Raw genomic sequence first — 15,010 nt, forward strand, 5'->3', positions numbered from 1 at the left:
ATCCCATTCACAGATGTTCCTGCGTGTCAGGAACTATAGACTATAGACGTTTATTAACTCTAGGCGTTCCTTAAGCGCTTCATTTTGACCACAAGCATGAAGTTGCTGACCATCAACCGTTCTCTGGGAGCCCATCACTGCACAGACATCTGAGTCAGCAGCACTCAGGCCCTCAGAACAGACCCATTGGCTGGGAGTCAGGAGAGAGGACTGTGCGTTTATCAGGGCTTTAATGAGGCCTAGAGATTCTTCTGTGCCAAAAATAGTAGAACAAAATACAGTATGGTCAAAGATGCAGAAGTGGGGAAATCCCTTCATTCAGAAAAAAAGTGCAGTAGCAGAAAGAGAGATACAGAAAGAGGCGCTGGCTGAGGCTTTCTGAGGCTGTTTGCTTTAAATATATCCTTTGCTGCTTGTGCAGATTCCCACTGTCACTGGACTAAGTGCCTTGAGGAATAAGAATGAATGGAGCGTTCACAGAAGCCTGGGGGTTGGGGCACTCGGTGCCAATGCCAAGGGCGCCTGCAAGCACCAGGCCTCCCCCATCCCCACACCCAGGTGCCCACACTTCTCAGGAGGATGTTCCTGAGCACTGAGCTTCTGGAATGGAATTTAGCTTTTAACCACGATTGTTATTTTTCTCCAGCTAAAACCTTGCATTCATCAAGCCGGGTGGTCTATTAGAGCACAGAGGCCTGGAGAATGTGAATGATTTACAGAATTCGCAGACATTTTCACCAAAGGGATAAGCCAACATGTGCTTCAATTCAGGGCATAGATGTTTGTTATTCAAAGATTATTCTTAAGGACCATGCTTAGGTCGCAGGATAGCGTCTTCAAAGTTTGTCAATGATTTAAAGAAATATATTAGTGTGAATTTCTGTGCCTATCACGTCTTTATTATTGTTCCTCTTGTCTCCAGGACAGCTTTGGAAAACTTTCTGAATAGTCCTCCTAAGAAGTAACTCTGGGAAAGAGCCACATGACTATCTGAACATGCACTGTCATAGTCATAGATTTGAGGGGCCAACACACTTCTTCCTGGCTATAAGGGTTACTTAAGTTCATGTTAGAATTTGGAGCTATACCTTAGTTCTTCTAGAACGGCAAGCACAGGGTTAGAATTTCCTGACATTTGGTGAACAGCTAAGATGGCCTTGGGGAGTGGGGGGGAGGCGGGGAGGGGGGGGACCCACTAACAAGGAGCTAACAATTGCCAACTCACAAGGTCCAACTGACAAGGAAGGTATTTTGCTGAGAAAGTGCCATCCAGGGACCCTGAAGAGAAGGAGCAAGGAAGGCCTGGCTGTTTACACCCTTGTCCCTGTGCGGAGACACACACGGTCACGTCCTGATGGGTCCCAATCCTATTGCAGTGATGAAGCTGCTGTTTCCTGGTTGGGTGGATGGTTGTCACACTGATATCGCTTGGCTGTTGAGTGTCCTCATCACTGATGTTCTTTATCTGATATAGGAAGTCCTGGTGTGTGACCAGCTGAAATGTGGGATGTCACTGTGTCGCATCAGACCCTTGGTGCCCGCAGACCCTGGGTGGAATGTGCTGGGTATGGCATCAGAAATCTGAGTAATTGGCAACGAGTCTATAATGGGTTCCAGATGCTCCTCTCTTGGAGTTCTCTAACCTGATTATTCGCATGGAATTCCCAAAAGCAACGGGTATCCCAGGGAAGCCCACATTTGCAGTTGATCTCTCACGGCCCTTTGCATTCACCTTGAAGCTAGGACCTGGTCACCTGCAGATGACCTTCAACAGGGCAGCCACATGCCAGCCCCAGGCTGTTGGGTGAAGTTACCGACTGGGGGTCTGTGCCACGTGCTGCTGTCCGGCTGCTGCTGGTTTGTTTTGCCTTTTCTCTATCATCTATTTCTAGAGTCTCTTCAATCAGTCCAAAGCAAAAAAAAAGTTCCTTCCCGTTTCTGTACATCTGGAAAACAATCTATTAATCACCTTAAAATCAGCTCTCAGTCCTCAGGTATCTGGAGTGACCACCTAGGTCAGGACCCCGGGACCTCCCGCACTGTTTTCCGGGGCAGGAGTGCCCCCAGCAGCGGAGGTCTCATGTGCAGGCCCAGGCGCTGAGCCCACTGGGAGAAAGGCATTCAGTGGGTGGGGCAGACCACCTCTCACCTGTCACAGCTCTGGCAGCTTGCTTCACTGTCTGCTGTGATTCTGTTGGCATGGTGTCCCCCCTCCACCATGCAGACAGATTCACAGGGACGCTGTGGAGTGGGGATCAGATCCACTCTTTTCTGGGTTCCGTCTCCCAGGCCTGCAGCAAGGCACCTGGGTGGGATCTCGGGCTCTGTAGGGGCCACCACTCTTCGCTCCTGCACCGGGCTCTGATCTCTCCATCCTGAGTTTTGCTTTCTGGATTCCTGGTACAGACACCCTCAGAAGGCTCATCCAGAGGCCGATCTGACGCCCCTGTAGCCACGTCCCCTCAACCATCTTCCTCTTTAATGCAGTGTGTGCCGACCTTGGCTCACGGGCCGTTCAAAGCAGCACCGCGTCGTGATGAGGAAATATCAGCATTAAATAATTTCCCTGGGCTTCAGTTCCCATCCCAGCCAAGTCCCCGCAGGCCCCCAGCCTCCCAAGCCTTTTTGCTTAGTCTGCTGTTTTATGTCCAATTCCAGGGTCTTGCTTGATCCTGCCTGTGAGCATCCCTGCCCCCAATTCCTCCTTTGAGTCCTGGCCATTGAGCCAACGATATTTTAAAATCACAGAAGCTTAAGGCTGGAAAGCATTTTGACAGGTCCCCCAGGCTGAAGCTAAATGCCTTTTCTCCGATTTTGCTGAGTGGAGCCAGACAATAGCGGAGCGCCTGGGGTTCCCCACAAGCTGGCTCTGGATTCAGAGGCTGGGGCTCCTAGCTGCAGACCCTCCCCTGAAGCTGGCCTGCCACCGGCTTCTCCGGGAATGTCTAGCATGAGCGAGGCAGAGCATGAAGGTATATAAGGCCGGGCTCCCCCCAAATGTTAGTGGAAACAGCAGCAGTGCCTTGCATTAAGCAGGACGGGGATTGCCTTGTCCTCCAGAAGGCAGAGCCTGTACCGTCAACCCATATTTCCAACAGCATTTCCAGAAATAAAAAGAGGAAGAAATGGTACAACCAGATGTTCTAGTTGTGACTCGGCTGGTGATGTGATAGTTTCAAGCCCTGATGGGGAAGCTACACTCTAACACTTTACATGGAGATCCATCTGACTTTTTAGCATGTGGTTGACTGATAATTTTTTGCACAAACTCTTTTGATATTTGTACTATTGCTTTATTCCTCTGATATTTATGGGCCGCACTGGTTCAGTGGTGAGCAGGCAGACATGCTCCATGCCCATGCGGCTGTCACAGCTCAGCTGGAGGCAGAAAGTCCCAATACCACAGGCCAGCGTTGGGCACAATTGTGGGAAGCATCTTTAGGGAAGGAAGGCAAGCTTGGAAAGTAATAATGGGGGCAGGAAAGGCTTCCTGAGGAGGGGATTTCACATGGAGACCTCAAGGTTACTAAAAGGAAAAGGAATTCCCAGGAGAGAGAAAAGCTTGTGAAAGGGCCCTGAGCCCAGAGGATGAGAAAGAGCAATGTGTTCCACAGGTGGGGGGAGCTGGGACAGGTAAGGACATGCACCTTCCCAAGGCCCCCTGGACCTCTTTCAAGAAAGTCTGAGTCTTGTTGTTGATTATTATAACACTACACATTTCGTTTGAAATACGATGTGAGAGAACATACAGTGACATATAGCAGAATACAGTAGGGTATGGGACAAATAGAGAAATTGAAGTGAAAGGGAAGGAAGGTGAGCACCTGGAGCTCTGGGTACTCTCAGAGATGAGTCCAAACTGGGCTCAGAAGTTCTGAAAACAATGGGTTCTATGGTCAAATCCATTTGGGAAACATGGCCCTCTTCATCCCAGCTTCGGAGACCCACAATGCACATCTACACACGAAGAGCATGGGTTTCCTTGTGGTAAAGAATCTGATTAACTGACTGTCCATCTCTCTCTCTCTCTCTCTCTCTCTCTCTCTCTCTCTCTCTCTCTCACACACACACACACACACACACACACACACACACATGCGCGCGCACGCCTGGGGCACTTTTTTTTCTCTGCTATTTCAACAATGAGATGAACTGAATATACTGTTTTCAAACCTGATTTCTCCATTCAGTAAAACATCACAAACATTTTTCAAGCCATTAATTAACTTTTCTCAAACATCTTTCTTAATAGTTGCTGCATTAGTATTCCATTTCATGGTTGCACCATAATTTATGGCCCCAAATCCTATCCTAACATATTTAGGCCAACCCTCATTTTTCTACCTATAAATAAAATGGATGAACAGCTTTGGAGCTAAATCTTTGCCGACATTTGTGATTATAACCTCAGGATCTGTCTTGTGTAGTGACTTTTCTGAATCAAAATGTATAGGGATTTCTTGGTTCTTGATAAATACGTGTCACCATTGTTGAACCTTTGCAATAATTTAAGCTTGTTTTTTACTGGTTATTTTGAAATAATTTTAGATAAACAGGAAACCACCAATAGCACAAGGAACTCTTCCCTGAGTTACTTGAGAGAGTGCTGTCGCCGGGAGCCCTTCACACACACAAACACTTTGCTGTGGGTTTCGTGCAGACAAGGCAGCACAAGGGCAGCACAGACAGCAGAGAAGTCAGGAAATTAAAGTTGATAGATTGTATTCTTTGATTCCAGACTCCTTTCAACTGTTACCAGTCATTCCGATAATGTCCTTTAGCTAGAGCAAACTTAGTCAACTCGGGCTACAGATTGCATTCAGTTGTCCTGTCTCTTTATGTTCCCTTCATTCTGGGACAACTTCCTAATCTTTCCTTGACTTCCATGACCTTAATGCTTTGGGAGATGACACCTGAGTTATCTTGGGACACGGCCCTCCATTTTGGTGTATCTAATGCTTCCTCATGATGATATTCAGATTACTCATATGTGGAAAACATCTTAGACATGATGCTGTGTTCTCTCCCAGGAGGTGCCCAATGATTTTGTTTGGTACCATTGCTGGTGATGTTGGTCTTGATCACTTGGTTAAGAGGGTGTCTACCAGGATTCTCTACTGTGAAGGTGCTTTATTCCCTTTGTAATTAATGAACATTTTTGTGAGGAGATATGTCAATATCCTATTCTCTTCAAACTTTTACCCACTAATTTTAGCATCCACTGATTTTTTTTTGATGCTATAGTAGTTGCCAAAAACGGTGATTTCCCAATTCCATCATATCTTCTGTATTTATTAGTTGGCTTTCAGCTCTCACAAAGAGCTTTCCCTTTTCCCTATTTATTTATTCATGGATTCCTATGAGTATAAACTTCAATGGGTTATAATGTATTAGTACTATTCCTCATTTTGATGTTCAAAGTGTACCATAAATGCTAGTAGCCAGCACAGCCCACTCTACCTGGTATCTAATCCTTTTGCTATTCCCCTGCCACAGGGTAAGCACTTCTGTATTTTCTGTGACAATGAGTTGTCTAGCCTCCCAGCCTTGAAATCAGTCATTTCTCCATGAGAATGGCAGTTAGACACCAATGTCTGGGTGCTAGGTGTGCTCTTAGCTGTTGTGGTGTTGCTGCTTTATGTCAGAGCTGGGACTCATGTGTCTGTGAGCTCATAAGGATACCTTAATTCCAATCCAACACCACTGAGTCCATCTCAGCTTCCTTCCCATGATCAGAACCCCATTATCTCCTCTATATTTTCTTATTTTACTTCTCTTACATAATCAATCTCAGGGGTTGAACATTGACCTATGAACCAGGAGGTCACAGTTGGATTCCCAGTCAGGGCACATGCCCAGTTGTAGGCTCAATCCCCAGTAGGGGGCATGCTGGGGGCAGCTGATCAATGATTCCCTCTCATCATTGATGTTTCTATCTCTCTCTCCATCTCTATTCCTCTCTGTGAAATCAACTTAAAAAACCATTTGAAAATGTAGACGATGAATAAGAAAAACACCAACGATGATGAGACCAAATAAAAGTGAGAAGCGGGGCGGGGGGGGGGGGGAGGGGGGGCTGCGGGGCGTGTACCTGCATGTGCCTTTCACCTTACTGTCGGGAGAGAAAGTGTGTGCTGCTCAGTGCGATGGGCTTGGAAGCAGATGTCTGAGCCCATTGTTTAATGTGGTGACAGCCACGAGCATAACCAAACCAGAGACTGTTCCGGGGGCGTCTACAGGATATCGGATGGGGAGGAGGAGGGTGAGAGAGATTTTCCCTCTTCATTTAATTCCTTTCTGGAGTCTGTAAATCATTGTTTACCAAATGGATGTATTACTTTCATAATAATAATTTATAATGTGAGTTAACTACAGGATATATTGCTGGTATAAAGTGTGTGTCATTAGGCATGTTGGCGGTGATGTTTGCAGGAAGAGGTTCCCACCAGCAGTGTTGGGAAGGGATGGGTTCCTGAATCCGGACAGAGAAGCCAGCATTAGAGAGGTGGGAAGTCTCCTCTGGGGGAGGGTGGGGGTCAGGGGGGCACTGTTCTTCCCCTGGGAGAGGCTCTGGGTACTCTGTGGGATGCTCTCAACTGTTCATCTGCGGAAGAAATGGGCATGGATTGGTGATTCAGAAGAGGTTAGTGTGGGTGGTGGGGTAACCGCCATGAAGACTTGAGTGACAGGTAAGCCGTGGGCAGGAGCAGTGACGTTGACCAGATGGCTGAATGCTGAGGTGTCCAGGGCCCAGGTCTGCTTATCCCAGAGGCTGAGGTTGAAGATGGTGAGACCTTGGGCAATGAGTCCTGAAGGCTCCATATCAGTGTGCTAACTGGACTGCAGTCCCCTGAAGTCCCAGGGACCAGAGGTAAACGCAACTGTGATTTTCTTAAAATGAGGACTCAGGAGTAGGATTGGAAAGTCAGGGCCCATTGTCCCCTAAAGATCTCCACTGCCCCTGGTCCTGAGATTAGGAGGTGAGTCACTGCCGAGCACCCCAGCACCCCAGCCTCTCACCTCTCTGTCCCCCTGTCCGTGTTGCCATCGTGTCCCTGGTTTCCTGGCAGGTGCACAATAACTTGCAAGACCCTGACAGTGAACGAACGCCTCAACTTTTACACCCGAGTGCCACTGTCACCTGATCCTGGACTTGGCCCCGGTCACTGTGGTGAGAACTCATTAACTAGAGTCACAATGCGATGGAGAAACGGTCCCGTGCCTTGTTGTCTCCTAAACAGACCCGTGGCTTCAGTGTGGGGACGAGTGGCTCGGGGTTTAGGCACCATGAGGAGTGCGTGAGGGCTTATTCACCTGGGGCGTGTTTCCTCGCTTTCCCTGTTTTGGAGATCTGCAGAAAGTAGATTCCTTGAAGGTTTGGGGGAAAATAATGAAAATGGTATAAAAACCTTGATATTTTTTAAGAAAATTCAGCAGAGCACTTTGCCTCCTTCTAGATGCGGCCGTGCACGTGGGACATTAGATTCCCCAGGGCTCGGACATGTTTTTAAGATAAAAGCCTCGCCTACGCGGGAAGGAGGTGATACAAAACGATTGGCTCTGCTTTCCACGGAGTGAAAGAAATGGAAGACGGCACATGAATGCCATTTGCTGGACAAATGGTGACAAGGTCAGCTGACCTTCGCGCATCAAAAACCCCTAAAACTCCATCAGTTTCTAAATTTGCTTTAGTAAATCAGCGAAGCATAAAAAAATCGATGTATAGGTCTTAAGAATTTCTGATTTTTAATTATTTTACCTAGTGCTTTCGTCCCGCGCTGCCTACCCATTCTCTTGGAAGGAGGAAGACCTTGTCAGTCACTGAAGGAGATGACAGCCCAGACGGTCCGCACAGCTCACAACAGGAATGGCAGCCCGGGATTCCACATGGATTGGGAAATGTGCGCATGCGGTGTCTCTTCAGAAAAATCACACTGAGCTACGTGACATCGGTGTTTCTCCTGAAACTCCAGGCGTGGGAGTGCACACCTGTGCTGTCCTGTTCAATCTGACCTGCAGCGGCAGTCAGGGCACAGACTACTACAGTGGCCCGCAGTGCCCTCCTGCACCGCTGGGTGTCAGACGGGCAGGTGCGTGTGGCCCTTGTCCTACCCAGATCAGAAGTGTGGCCCTTGTGGTTGCCATGTAGCAGCCCCATGAACTGCAGGCAGGATGGTGACAGTGATGGTGTGGGTGCGGGAAGATGGCTGACATTGCTCAGATCAGCCCCCCTCTTCCACACAAGGTCCCAGACGATGCCAAACCTTGCGTAGGTGTGCCTCCAGGTGCTCCGGACAAGGGCCCTCTCCGCCAGTCTTTGGGCCTCTGCTTTCGTTCTCTGCTTCTCCAGTTTCCTCTGCGACAAGGCTCGGGAAGCCACAAGAAAAGGCCTGTCCCCACCTCCAGGTTGTGTTGCAAGTGCCTCTGTTCCCAGAGTCACCCCAAGCAAATTCAGCCAGGTGCAGCCCCTGTCACCACCCCCGCACCTTTGTGCCATGCCATCCAGGAGAGCTCCCAGGGAGTGGAGGCCGAGCCCTTCCACCCTCACAGAGATCTCCCGGAACAAGCTGGGGGCAAGAACGACTTGCACGATCATGTCCCAAGTGCTGTCCATGGATTCTCTCTCTCTCCCCCCTTTCCTCTGTCTCTTGCCCACGCTTTCAAAGCTTTCCAATATTTGTAAAATTTTCAGTTTCTTTGTTTTTGTGAGTGTGTTTTTTAATTTGTAAAAATAGGACAACCCAGGCTCTCTGGCCAGCTTGGTAGAAGCCTGGGCCTGAGATGAGCTGCCTGCACTGGCCGCCAGGTCTAGATGCCAGGTCCCTGTGTGGACCCCTTTGTATCTGCAGCCGCCACCGGCACCATGAAGAAGCCTCATGCTGGAGAGAGCATGGGTGTGGGCAAACCCGTACCTGCCAGCACGTGGCTGAATCCATATGCTGAGAAAACCAGGTGGAAAAGACCCTCTTCCTAAAGTGTTTTTTGGGGAGGGGAAACACCCTCAGGGGGTTGGGCACCAGCTGCAGAGACTACAGCAAAGCTTCCGACATCCCCCTGTGGACCTTTATGGTCAAGAAGTAACCTGCAGGTGTTTGAATATCCAGCTTAAAGCACCTGGAGGCCAGGTGATGGCCAAGCTGGCTCTGGCCTGGCTCTTGCTGGCTTTGGGAAGTGCGTCTTCGTCAGCACTTTATTGTTCCATTAAGGACATGGTTGCTGATTTTCTGAGCGCAGCCTATGATACCAGCACCAGTCTCTGCTCAGCCACTTTCTAGACTTCCCAGGGAGCCTTTATTCTCATGACCCATGTTATTTGATCCCCCCAGCTCCTCTTTTTGTTCTTAATTTCTCTTGTTTACAGTGAGTTTAATCTCTGTCATGCTTAGGGTTTAGTGGGACAGATCCGCCCCTGCCCAGGCCTGGCCATGTGACCACATCAGTGAGGCCCATGACAGGGGCTTCAAGTGTGTCTACCTCTTGAAAGAAGAGAGTCTTCAAAGCCTTAAGCCTTTCCCCCTAAACAGTCTTTAAAGGGCATCAGAGGCTGGAGTGATGGGGACCACCCTGCTACAGGATGCCCCAGGTTTAGAAAAGGAAAATTAGTCCATTTCTCCAGTCGGTGTGAGCCTGTGAAAAGATTTAGAGCGGTTGTATAAAAGCTTTGCACTTAAAAAAGCAAGAAACATTTGATCCATGTGGTTCGCGGGTTAAACTCAGACTCCCAGGCACCCGAGTGCTGGGTGGTGGTTGTGCACGTGCAGGTTTGTGAGTGTTTGGGGACATCAGAGCAGGGTCGTCCATAACGCTGCCCAGGGTGCGTGAGTGGGGTGCGAGGCACTGCCCCCTGCATTTCAAGGCTGTGTCCGTGGCTGATTGTCCTGCTTCCCCCTGGAAACGGGTAGTGGGCTCATGGAACCAATGCTACAGTCCTCGCTAAAGGCTGCTCTCAGGAGCCCAGCGAAGAGGCTCCAGGGAGAGAGGAGCTGGACACGGAGCTCAGCGCCCTCGGACAAGGAACTCCTTGTGCTTATCCGTCCAAAAGCAGAGCTGTTTTCACACTGGTGACTTGAATTTAATTCAGCCTATTGAGACTTTTTTTTTAAATTGTGGTAAAATATACATAATATATATTCACATTTTGATCATTTTTAAGGATACAGTTCAGTGGCATTAAGTACTTTTACAATGTTGTGCGACCATCCCCCCCATCATCTCCAGAACTTCTTCATCTGTCCCAACTGAAACGCTTACCCATTAGTCCCCCCATCCCCCCTCCCCCCAGCCCTTGGCACCCACCATTCTACTTTCTGTCTCCATAAATGTGACTGTTCTGTGTATAAGTTGAATCAGGCAGTATTTGTTCCTCTGTGACTGGTTTATTTCACTTAACATAATGTCCTCAAGGCTCATCCATGTTGTAGCATGTGTCATTTTTCAGGCTGATTAATATTCCACTGTCTGCATGGACCACGTTTTGTCTGTTCATCCATCGATGACACTTAGTTGCGTCCACCTTTCGGCTGTTGTGAATAATGCTGCCCTGAATATGGGTGTACAAGTACCTGTTCAAGCCCCTCTTTCACTTCTTCTGTGTACACCTAGCTTATACGCTAACTCTATGCTGAAATTTTGAGGAACTGCCGTATTGGCTACATCATTTTACATTCCCATCAATAGTGCAAAGATTTCCAATTTCTTCACTTTTTTGTAAACACTTTCTAGTTTCTGTTTTGTTTTTTGTTTGTGTGTTTCTTAATTATAGCCAGCCTAGGGGTATGGAGTGGTCTCTCAGTGTAGTTTTGATTCACATTTCCCTAATGATGGATGATTTTGAGCATCTTTTTTACGTGCTTGTTGTCTGTTTGTCATGTGCTCCAGAGAAATGTCCATTCGAGTCTTTCGCCCATTTTTTTAACTGAGGTGCCTCATTGTTGTTGTTGAGTTGTGGGAGCTCTCTGTAGATTCTGGATCTCAGTCCCTTATCTGATGTGTGATCTGCAAATATTTCCTCCCATTCCCCAGGTTGCCTCTTCATGCTGCTGATGGTGCATTGATGATGGCCCAGGAGCGTGGGTAACTGCCGGTGTCTGTGGGGAGCACGGGGAGTTACGGGGTGGGATGTAAGCAAAGCCAGCCTGGATCCCTGGCCATAGAGAGATTTTCATGTGCTCCCAGGCCTCTCGGAACAGTGGCGGGGAGCTGGTGGGCAGGTAAACCCTGGCATGACTGTAATAACAGAGTCTGTGGGCTGCCTCCCTCACTGGCCAGAGGCAGGGACCCACCCTCCGTGCCCTGGAAGCGCCCCCGCCAGGCACCTCTCCAAGCTCTGTCCTGTGAGTGAACCCATAGAGCACAGCATCACATGACTCAGTGACCGTGGCGCTGAAGTCGTGGGCCCTGGAGGTCTGTGACCTTGTTTCTGGGCCTGCACCAGCCATTAACCCAGGCTCCCCTGCTGCCGCCCACCCCCGCGGCTACCTGATGCTCACACAGAAACTGGAAGCCCTGAAGGTCACAGGTCACAGGTTACACATGAGAGAATCTATCTGGGGAAACTGAATCGTGGCATGAAGTAATGCCTTCCAGACCTCTCCCCCCTCCCCACCTTCCTACCTTCGACCCCAAGTTGCAAGGTTAACCTACCAGCTTGGCCCACGCAAGCCTGTGGCCCTGGGCCATCCACGGAGGCTGTTGGGAAGCTGAGCTTTGGAGTCAACCCTGCTGCCCTCGAGGACTGACCCGTCCGCTGCTCTGAGACTCAGGGGGTCTTCTCTCTCCTCCTCCCTCTGGCTGGTGCCCTGGTCATGCTTGGGGCCGGCGCCAGGCTCTGAGCTGAGCGTGTTGAATCGGAACCCCCCACTCCCTCTTCGCCTCCGCTGGGGGTGGGTCTGCTGACAGGAGGACAGCGCTGGAGATGCCAGGTTTGCATGCGAACACGGAAGCTTTCCCCTCAGCTCTGCACCACGTTGTGGAAGAATGGCTTTGCCCCAGGGCCTCTCTGGCCTGCGTAGGTTTCTCTCCTGTGTGTGTGTTGGGGGGGGGGGGGGGGAAGGGCGGGAGCAGGAACAGGCACCAGACCACAAACAGGCAGGGGCCATGTGGGGAATGTGATATTGCCACCCAAGACCCCTGAGTGCTGCCGGCTTTGGAGGTGAGCCCTGCCCGCCTGTAGAGCCAAATGACCAGAGCGAGGCCGCCAACCCACAGGGACGGAGGGAGCCAGTCCAATCCTGAAGGATTTCTTTCTAATGGAAGCCAGACCGTGGGCCCAGCTCCGCAGCCCAGGCTTCTGTCCCCCAAACATCAGAACGGCCTCTTGTCTGGGGGTTTCCTGCAAAACCCTAGCCCCCAAGGCCATGCTCTGCCACTGTGCCTGGCACACGCGGCTGGAGTTAGAGGCATTTTCATCCGATGAGCAGATGCTGTCAGTGCCGGGCAGGGAAGAGGCAGGAGGAGCAGCTTCCCGGGAGGAAGGGCCTGGACCTGGGAGGACATGACGGGAGGGGGGGGCGGGGAGAGGGGGGAGGGCGAGACAATGGGATCAACCAGAACACAATGAGGGGCAGGCAGGAAAGCAGAAAGGGAGTCAGCTTGGAGTCAGAAGTCCAGCCCAGGGCTTAGACCTGGGCGCTTAGGTAAGAGATTGCATCTTCATGCCCGAGTGGGGTCCTTTCCATGGGACCCCGGGTGCCATGAGGGCAGGGGTCTCACTCATCCTGTATCACCCACACCAAGAGCAGTGGCAAATGCCCAGGATGAGGCCCGGATTGGGGTGGGATGACAGGGCAGATGGGAGGAGAAGTCCAATTGTGAGGAAAGTCCAGGCAGTGGAAGGAGGGCCCCAGGCAGGTGGGCTCCCATCTCTGGGGTGCTCGCCTCAGAGACGGGGACAGAGAGAGAGACACACAGGAACCTTAGGATGGAGCGTCCCCCAGGGGACGCCCGGGTCAGCCACATCTAAGGTAGAGTGCTGACCACCACCAGGCGTCTACACTGGGCTCTCAGGGGTGTTGCTGGGGGAGGGCACAGCACCTTTCCTTTGGGTGGTTTACTCCCTTGTTCTCCAAAACCCTTAAGGAGGGGTAGGGTTACCAGGTCAGAATCACTGTCCCCCACTTACTGGCTTATTTTCTGGGACCTGGACCAATAGGAGCTGAAAAGGTGGAGCAAGAGACATGCCTTCAGGTTGGAAGGTACAAATCCGTGCTCCTGGGGTGTTGACCCCCAGGTGTGGCCCAGGCATGCTGAGCTGGATGGGGTGTGACAGGCCCCGAAGGATGAGTCCCCACCGGGGCAGGTCTGTGCAAGGAGGAAGAATGCAGGAAACGCCACTGCACCTGGCTCGCCCGATTCCTGCCCTTGTTCTAAGCGGCCTGCCCAGGTGGGGGTCTGGCAGAGTGCGTGTGTGTGTGCACGTGTGTGCCCTCTGCTCCCTGTTCTTCCTCATCTCTGAGATGTGAGCTTCTAAGAAGTCAAACGGGGCCCAGAAAGACACTGTCATGCAAGAGAGGAACCAGAGGACCCTCCTCTCCCGCCTCCAGAGGCCGAGATGTTTGACCAGCTGGAGGGGTGGGGAGGGAGGGCATCCTTTTCACCCAATCCTCAGAGAGTTTGTCTCCCTCCCTGTCAGGTTCCCAGACTAGTACACCTTTCCAAGTTCTTTGTGCACATGTGACGACTCAGATGTACCTTCCAGAGAGCCCGGCCCACCCACGTGGAGGCAGGCTCTGCCTGCTTTCGGGGCCTTCTCTGTGCCGGCTCCTGCTCGGTGGGAGGCAGACACCCCTGCACGTTGCCTGGCATCTCCCAGGACAAGGAGGACAAGTCCCGGATAGTCCTCAGGGGCTGGGCCTCTGACCCCATGAATGCTCTCGCTCAGGACAGGCTGGCGATCTTTCTACAAGAGAAACAAAGCCACGGATGGCGCCTGCATTTTTGTCTTAAGAACTCCCACCTCTGAAGAGGCTTGGGCCTCCTCAGATCCAAGGGGAAGGTCCTGAGAAGTTCACCGGCTGCACTTGGATTAAGAACCCACCCCCTGGCGAGTCAACTCTGCACCCAGTCCCTCAAGACCCATGCAGATGAGGGGCAGGGAGGAGGGTGACTCTGGTGGGGGAGACATGACCTGGGCCCCTGGGCATGGCCGGTCTGATGAAACTTGGGCAGCGTCCCTTTCCTGGGCACAGAGAAGCCTTGGTGGCTGCTCGACGCCAGTTACAGTGCCAAGGACTCGACAAGATTAGTGTGAATGCGCTGCCCTCATGGAGGAAATTGGATACACGGGCCACCCCAACAATGGCCTTTAGAAAGCGTTCCAGAGCCCCCAATGCCTTCCAGGATGAATTTGAAATGGCTGCCGAGGAGATACAGGGCGAGGCGGCCTACAATTGGGCTGGGTTTTGTCTATTTCCCTCCGTCTTCTCACCCCTAGCCATTGTGTGAGGGCAGTGACGGAATAGCTCCAGGAAGGGGGTGGAGAGGCATGTGGGCACCACGTTCCCGAGGAGATAGGCAGGCTTCTGAGGATGGGCTGGGCCTGAGCTTTCTCCCTCAAAGACCTCAGCATCCTTCTGTGGGCCACCCGTCACCCACCACCTATCCTCAGATCCGTTCATTAGCTCATCCCCTGAACAAACTCCTCCTTGTCATGCCAGCCGGGGCCACAAGGCTCTGACAGCCTGCCTGGTGAGCATATCTGGGCCCTTGCCTGGCTCCCCTCTCCCTCCGCTGGACCCCAGCCTGCCCTGGCAGTGCACAGACATCCTTCTTGAAAGAGCTGTGGGGATGGCATTGTCCCAATTTAGACTTTCCCTTTCTTGTTGACATCAACATCCATGGCCATGCTTCATACATCTGCAGTCTGGTGGGGATAGAAGGGAAAAGTTGGTTTTAATTTATGTTTTTGCAACTTAGGGTGTTTGAGATCCATGTTCTGTGGTACCAACAAGTGAGAGGGAAAACTGACTTCAATATTTTTCTTATTATAGATGCTCATTGAAGCCGTTCGGAA

Source organism: Myotis nattereri (assembly GCF_964212035.1).
Source record: "Myotis nattereri genome assembly, chromosome: 7".
Classification (NCBI taxonomy): Eukaryota; Metazoa; Chordata; class Mammalia; order Chiroptera; family Vespertilionidae; genus Myotis; species Myotis nattereri.